Here is an 8875-nt window from a genome sequence, read left to right on the forward strand (position 1 = left end):
TTTTTTATTTAATTTTAAGTAGTCTAATTTATACGATTTTTTTTTCTATTCATCGAGTTTTTAAAATTATGAAATAGAAAAATAATAGTCCTTATTTTTTTTATAGTTTTTACATATATTATTTGAATATATATGGGCTACTTTATACCAATTCAACGATTTTAATGTTTCATTTTTTTATATGTATTGACAACAATTTATATAATACATTTTAGCATTTATAAAAATTGTTTTAAAAAAAATTTGATAGCATTTTTACTACTTTTAGCCAAAATTAGTTTCCTCATCAAGAAACATTAAATTTAGTTCCAAAAAGGATACATCATTTGAGGCTTTTTTTATAATTTTTTTCAAAAACTATATTTTTAGTTAAAAGAGATCAATAGAATAATAACAATATTATCAGTCTTCTCAAAGTTATACAAACCGAAAAATTTTTTTTAACTTCCCGCTAAGGAAATCGACAATTTTCGAAAAATTCGGGAAGCTATTTTCACCCCGATCTGCGAAAATCGACATTTCATCAGATGTCGACGTTTTGAGGTCCTAGGAAGCTATTCTGACTATTTTCAGATTGGGGTCCATGTCCGTGTGCGTGTGTGTGTGTGTGTGTGTGTGTCCGTGTGTGTCCGTGTGTGTGTGTGTGTAAACTCTGTATAACGTTTTAACTAATGAACTGATTTAGATGGTTAAGGCGGCAATCGAAAGAGCTTGTTGGCCATCAACTTTTCTGAAAATTTTAGATCATTTAATCAAATAGAAATGGTAAAAAACGGTTTTATGCGAATATATTTGAAACAACTGAACTAAACAATTTCAAAATTTGATCAGCTTTAGGATTTATTAAAACACGTCGATTGCTACCTCAACCATCAAAATCCGGTAATTTTTCTCAGAGATATCGCGGGAGAAAGAAATGGTAAAAAACAGTTATTTGTGAATATCTTTGAAACAACTCAACCAAACAATTCCAAAATCTGATCAGCTTTAGAACAATAAAATACGTCAATTGCTGCCTGAACCATCAAAATCGATTAACTTGTTCGTGAAATATCGTAAGAGAAAGAAATGCTAAAAACAATTTTCTTTGAAAACAACGGCATACAAAAGTATTTTCGAGCTTGAAGAGCTCGAAAATGTATTCACAACAATGTTTCCAAGCTCAAGGAGCTTGAAAATAGCGGGAAGTTTTGGGGCTGGCCCGCAGGGTCAACCGATAGACAGATTTTTTATTTTAACTCTACGACGACTTTTCACCGAGTTTCAGCATGTTGAAAATCACCTAAAAATTTTGAATTTTTTTTATATCCCTTCATTTTTGTGACCAGTGTATATCATTTAACCGAGATCTTAGTAATATAAATAAATTAATTTTATTACATATTTATTTATTTACTTCATAAAACAATTAGTCAGCCGTATCAGCAAAAAATGTAATTAATATAGTTATTTATTTAAAACAAGGCTACACTAACTGCCATGTTACCTTAGTGCCAATACGAGTAACGCTGAGCAACACATCTTAAAACTATTATATCAAGTGGAAAATTCGGCATCCTTTAAATTTAAAAAATCACCTGAAGATAGAAATTTTATATAGATAGTTTTATGTGTAATTTAGTATAAGGGTGTTTAAAAAAAAATTTTTTTTCTTATTGTCTTATAACGATCTCTACTATTTCATACAACCCACGGTGGAGTGTGGTTAGTGTCAAATAGCCGTTATGGCCCTCCGATGGTGAAAACTCTGAAATGAATAATAAACAAAACGAAAATCCCGTTTGGAGATGCTCCAGATCTCCGCTGGACTCACAGCTTTTCTCAGACTGGGTTAGAAAACCGAATTGGGCGCCAGTTCGTGAACCTCCACGAACAAATTAAACTCGGATAAAATGAAAATGAAAAATAAAATGATCAGGGAGCGGTTTCAGGTTAGGAAAAGAATTAGCAAGGAAGACAAAGCTATTAATTAAACCAGTAAAAGTTAAATAAATGTCCAGTTGGCGACCATGTGTTTTCTCAGTTATATTTGAATAATAAAATTAAATGTTATATAAAATTAATGAGTTATACTCGCAAAAACAATATTAGCCAATTGCTTATAATATTTTAAATAATCACAATTATAAATAATTGGTCTTAATAGCACCCTAGCCACAAATAATAATAATTGTTTATAAATACTTGTGCGCGTAATGCCGCACGCTCGCAGGAAACCAATAATAAATTGTAAATAATACGTATAAATCACAAAATAAGAATTCCTTGTAAATAAGTAAAAATCGCAAATAATACTTATTAATCATAAATAATTTACATGCGTAACATTTCTACCGCAATAGTAATAATAGTAACTTGTAAATCATGACAAATAATAATCAAGAATTAATACTAATCAATTGAATATGCAACGTATATCACAAGAAATGCTAAGAAAATAGTGCATAATAGTAATTTATCTATCGAGTGCGATCGTGTTTAAGATGCGAGTGTCAAGATTGGTGCCCGAGCCGAAGGCGAGGGTACCAACACACGAGCGTCTTAGACTCGATTGTACTAGATAAATACATTAGTTTTTGTGACAGATATTTGAAATTTACTACATTTAGTGCTTATAAATGGCAGGTCATAAATCCGCGTTTATTTATTTGGTAAGATTGTTTTGAGTATTTGTTGAAAATTAGAGTGAGGTCGGTAAGTGGACTAATTAAAATGATGATAAATTTTGTCACAAGATGGCTCGTTAAGTTACTTCGATATTTTTTGGTCCTTTGCTATCGCACATGTAACCAAAAAATATTTTTTGATCCGATGATGACGTCACTATTAGAAATATTAGGTACCTTTTTTACCAGCTGTATCTTATCTAATATTTTTAGCTGCTGGCTATAGGCGCTAAATGTCGTAGATTTCAAGTGTCTGTCACAACAAATCATAAGTAGTTGTTGAAACCTAGTAAACTAGTTATCGCATATACCTTGTTATAATATTGAAATAATAATTATTGCGTATAAATAATAATAAAATAACCCAATATTTATTATAAGCAATATTTGGTAATGGAACAACAATACTGAATACTTTCTGTTATTGATTTACCATCCACTGGGATCAACAATCACGCATTCCATCAATTTGAAAAATATTAATACTTAAATTTTCTGTCTCTCTCACTCTTACGAGATAGACAAATGGCCACCGACGAGGGAACAAAATTACACGCCAATGTATATAGCTCAAAAGTACTTACAATTTACGTAATTAATCAACTCCTTTGGTTGGAATTTAATACGATAAATGTATTTACTTTATTAATTCTCAAAAATACTCAAACAATGCCAATGGATTTATATTATTTACTCAAAATACCAAATGGCGTCAAATTTATAATTATCTTAATGCAACAAGAGTACCCACGCTACTCTTACAGAGACTATTCCACGCCTGACCATGGCAGCACTTGAGTTTCATGCCGGCACCTAAGCCGGCGCCATTTTGTCATATATCTCACTTCAACCACTGGAGATATATAACTGTCGCATGTTATTTTTTACAGTACCACCAACATGGTACATAACTTGGGCCGTGTAATTTATCCAGTTCTTGACGCTAAATGACCAATTGTTCCCCTCATAATTAATTATTATTACATCTTACTGATAAATCAGCCGATGATTTATTCTCCAAACATATAAATTTATTTGTAATAAATAAATTTATTAATGCCAACTGTTGCGCTGACGCGCATGCGCCATCCAACCAAAATAATAATAAGCATATAAATCAAATGCGCAATTATTCTTCCCAGCACTATGGAAATCAAATTATACGCTTAATTAATCAGCAATTTTTCCTGATTCCGTAGTAATTTATACCTAAGAAATATATAATATAATAAAGACACAATAATTAAAACAAGATCGTATATGTAAACAAAATAATTACAATCATATATAAGATTTTTTTTTTTTTTTTTTTTTTTTTTTTTCAAGTATACACTTATATATTCTAAGGCCTTGGATAATCCCTTATCCGGCCAACTTAGTCCAATTCAATCTTTAATATCAAATCGAATTCATTTTTTTTAAACCGATCAAATTCATAGATCGGCGACGGGTCAAACCTCAGGGCCACAAGACCTCACACTTTTTGTGTGAAAAATTCTTTCTGCAACCGCTGGGATTCGAATCCACGCCTAGCCAGTGATCAAGTTTGAGAGGCCTAGGTCTTAAGCCTTAGACCGCTCGGCCATGATCACCGGTTATATATAAGATGAGACGTGTGAGCAGCGTGTGCTGCCCTCTGTTGCTCACCGACCTGATGCGAGACTGTCGCGATATCCAAATATCGTGACAGTCTCAAAAGTTAGTCTTAGGTATAAAAAATAATCCTCCCAAAAGAGTAGCTCGACATCTCAATTCAACAAAGAGCTCAACAAATATTTATTTTCCCATTCAAATTGCATGTAAAAAATTTTTTTTTCGTTTTTTAAAAATAAAAGTATTGAAAAAATTTTTTTTCAAAAATCGAAGTACATAGTCTTGTAGGAAATTAAATTCTCTACAAAAAAGCTCTTAAGTGTCCTCTCCGGAAAACTAATAGAAAAATAGTTATGAAGCTTGAAACTATATTAAATAGTATAACTTCATGTTTTCATTATATGAAACATTTTCTTAATAGAAATTTAGGTTTTTTTATCTGAGCTCATGTTATTTGTTAATTTTTTTTTGATCATATGGGAAAAATTTTCTTTACTTTCAAAACAGAATTTTCTTTTTAATTTAAAAATACAGAAAAAAAAATTTTTGATTCTTATAAAAAATTTTTTTCTTTCGAAATTTATACGGAAAAGAAGTAAGATCTCAGAAATCTTGTTAAAACACCTTACTGATTATATATAGTACATAGATTCACCGCATAAACATGTACACGTAATAAAATCCAGAAATTATCTTTACGTTAAGTTTTCAATTCACTATTGTTTCAAGCTTTATAACTTTTTTTCTGTTAGTTGTACAAAGAAAATACTAAGGGCTTCTGTGTAGAAAATTTAATTTGCTACAAGACCACGTACTTTGATTTTCGAAAAAAAAATTTTTTAATACTTTTAGATATAAAAAACAAAAAAATAATTTTTTTACATGTAATTCAAATGAGAAAGTTAATATTGGTTGAGCTCTTAGCAGGATTGAGCTTTCGAGCTACTATTTTGAGAAGATTTTTTTAATAACTAAGACTAACTTTTAAGATCTTAAGACTTTAAAAAAAAAAAAAAAAGAGATGTTTGTTTTGAAACACCCGAATATACATCCATATATTTATTATAAACACAGAAGAGGTTGGGGTACGATAGGACACTTAACCCTTCGTAGGTAGAGTGTCTTTTCCGAAATAAGTCGGTCGCATGGTGAGCGCTCAACCGTTGTGTTAAAAGTACGCGCTGTTGCCAAATGTAACCGAATAGTATTTCCTTGTGAGATAAAAATATTTTTTCAATGTTTTATTATTAGATATAATTTCTATTTATATTTTATTATAAATTTAATTGAATAATAAAATTTTTTTTTCTGTTATCTTTATTTTTATCACACGTGACATTATTAAATTTGACATAATTAAATTTAACATCTAGGACCAGATTATAAAACTATAATTAAATTCAATCTTTGATTAAAAAGAGTAATTAAAAAGTTATAATATAAACAGTGAAAATAAACCTCAACTATTACTTGATTTTTGTACCTCACATGTAGTAAAACAGTTTGAAATAGTGGCGGTAATGACATTTGGCAACAGCGCAGTCAGAAAATCTCCCGGAGGCTCACTCGCGCCGAGCGGCGTAGCGCTGCCCGGTTCCGAAAATTATTTTTTTAAATTACTTTGTATATATTTTTATGCTTAATAGTAACGTCACAATATTCAGAAAAGTTAAAGAATGCACTTAATTTTTTTCAAAATTATCAATCAACTTAATTTCGAGAAAAAATAAAAAGTGCAAAAACGGCGACGCCGCGCTCATTAAGCGACCTACGAAGAGTTAATAGAGTAAATGACAAGTCTAAAATTTTGATTTTTAATAATGACGATTTTTAAAAACTTCTAAAAATATATTTTCATTACTTAACTCACATGATGTCATAGCTAAACAAAAATAATTTTGTTTTCTTTTTCAAATCATTTTTTTTTATTACATGATATTCTATATCTGTTAATTTTATTACAGTTTTAATTTTTTTATTTTAGTTGGAAACTTATCGAAAGGAAGAAATTAAAAGTTCAAGTATTTAGATGATTTCCATATTTTCTGAAAATATGAAAAAAAGTACCCGAAATTTGCGCGTAGTGCGACACGACTGCACAGGAAATGTACAAAGTATATTGTATGTAATATATAATTTATATAATTTTTTTCTAATATGTCCTATTTTGCTCGGCCTTCCTGTAAATATACTTCGTTTAATAACAACATCAAGCTACATAAAAACTTTTTAGCAGATCGTCTACTATCGAAAATCAAGATAAGACAGAAGGCTAATAATTTGAATTTGAAAAAAAAAAAAAAAAAACATTTGAGTTCGAAAAAAAGTTTACTTGGTCGTTAAAAATATTAATTCAATGGTGAAAGCTTCTGTTAGTTTAGTATTGATCTATTTCTTTGTAATTTTAATTCTTTACTATTTCAAAGAAATACTGACGATCATATCAAAAATATTATCTTACATCTTTAATAAGAAAAAAAAAGAAAATAATAACTTTAGCTGATGATATACTCTTGGCAAAAAAAAATTATAATCAATAACGCGTTTGCCATACTTTACATCAATAACAAAAATATTTTATTTTTACTATTTTTCACAATGATAAAAAAGCCTTCCAATTATCATTAAAAAAATTTTTTTGTTCCTTTAATTTTTTGAGTAAGTGAATATTAATAAAAATTTATATAAATTTTTAATGACTTTTTGAAAGATTATATTTGATCGATACGTTGATTCATCCCAATTTTACGTATATTTAAAATTTAAAATAATTATAAACAGATATTAATTATAATAGACTGTATAAATTCAAAATATAAAATTATTTTTCTAACTTAAGTTAGCAGTTAAATAATTGACTGGTGCATGCAACCCGACGCTTTCGAACGGTGTGACACGGATTGATACTGAAAAGAAATAATACTGTCAATAGAACAATTATCGATAATTTTGTTGCAATTTAAAAATATAGCGAAATAGCTAATCAATCATTTAAATATTTATTATTTTTTTTCCTTAACATGTAGTTTATTAAAATTTTTACGGAAACGTCATTGATTTTTAGACCAAACATCGTTAATTTTATTATGAATATTTTTCATAAATTGATGGTTTATTTTTTAAGTGTTGAAAATTATAAAATCTTTTATTCAAATTTATTTAATAACGAAAATACCTTCTAGATCGCTACTATCACTTCCATTAGGCTGATCATGATAGTCAAAGCGATCACGCTGTTTGAAACGATCACGCTGATCAGAACTATCACGCTGATCGGAACCTTACCTCTTTAATTAGAAAAAAAAAAAAAGAAAATAACAACTTTAGCTAATGATATAGTCTTGGCAAAAAAAAATTATAATCAATAACGAATTTGTCATATTTTACATCAATAACATAAATATTTTATTATAATTATAATTAGTTTACGAGCTCACTTTGATACGAAAATTAAAATACATTTAGTATCTATCCGACTAAGTAATTATAAAAATAGTATATTACTCGACAAGGGCAGAAAGTTGGAGATTCCTGCACTGCGCGTCATGGTCATGCCCAAGATGAAGCCGAGTGCATCAGACATGCAGTTCAGGGTTCTTCAACTTTCTGTCCGTGTAGTATATACTATTTTTCTTTATGCCCGGACGAAAGTACGTTGACAAATCAAAGATGTATACATTATTTAACTATATTTTAGCATTTATTGATGATGCTCCATGTATGGCCATGTATGAAAATTGGCCAGACATGGCCATATATGACCATGCATGGCCATGTATGGCTATACATAGCTTGATACGACTATATATGAGTTGATATGATTATGTATAGAAATTTTAACTAAATTTAAAAAAATTTTTTTTTTTTTTAAATTATTTTGGCGACGCTGAGATTATCAGAAATGCGAACAATTGAATTCCTAATCGAAATGGAAATTTTTAATTCAGAGAAAAAACGCTAGACTTTTTAATGACAGCATCCGCTTTAGTAGGATTCAAACCCGGGACCTTCCGTACGAGAGACCGCCGCTTTGACGACTAGGCTATACGACCGACAGTTACAACAAAGTTTAGTTGTGCTACGTAAATATATATGTATATATATATATATATATATATATATATATATATATATATATATATATATATATATATATATATATATATATATATATATATATATCCGTGAAAAATTAATCATTCATGGCCATTCATGACCATACATGGAGCATACATGGCCATACATAGACATTAGAGTGTTTCAAGAAATCGACTCTTTTTTTTTTTCTCTGAAGAATATTGAAAAATCGACAGAGTATATCTAGACAGACCCTGTTAAAATATGAGACCTTAATATTGATATTTAAAGGTGGCGTAGGTAGCCACCGTTAAATATTAATATTAAGGTCTCATATTTTAACAGGGTCTTTGTCTAGATATACACTGTTGATTTTTCAATGTTCTTCGAGAAAAAAAAAAAGTTGATTCTTTGAAACACTCTAATGGACATACCAACTTTTTTAATACAGTCATTGCATGGCCATATTTGAACCATACAAGGCCATGTATGGCCATGCATGACTGTATTAAAAAAGTTTGTATACCCATGTATGGCCA

The sequence above is a fragment of the Microplitis demolitor genome, chromosome 6 (genome assembly GCF_026212275.2).
Source record: "Microplitis demolitor isolate Queensland-Clemson2020A chromosome 6, iyMicDemo2.1a, whole genome shotgun sequence".
Taxonomy (NCBI): Eukaryota; Metazoa; Arthropoda; class Insecta; order Hymenoptera; family Braconidae; genus Microplitis; species Microplitis demolitor.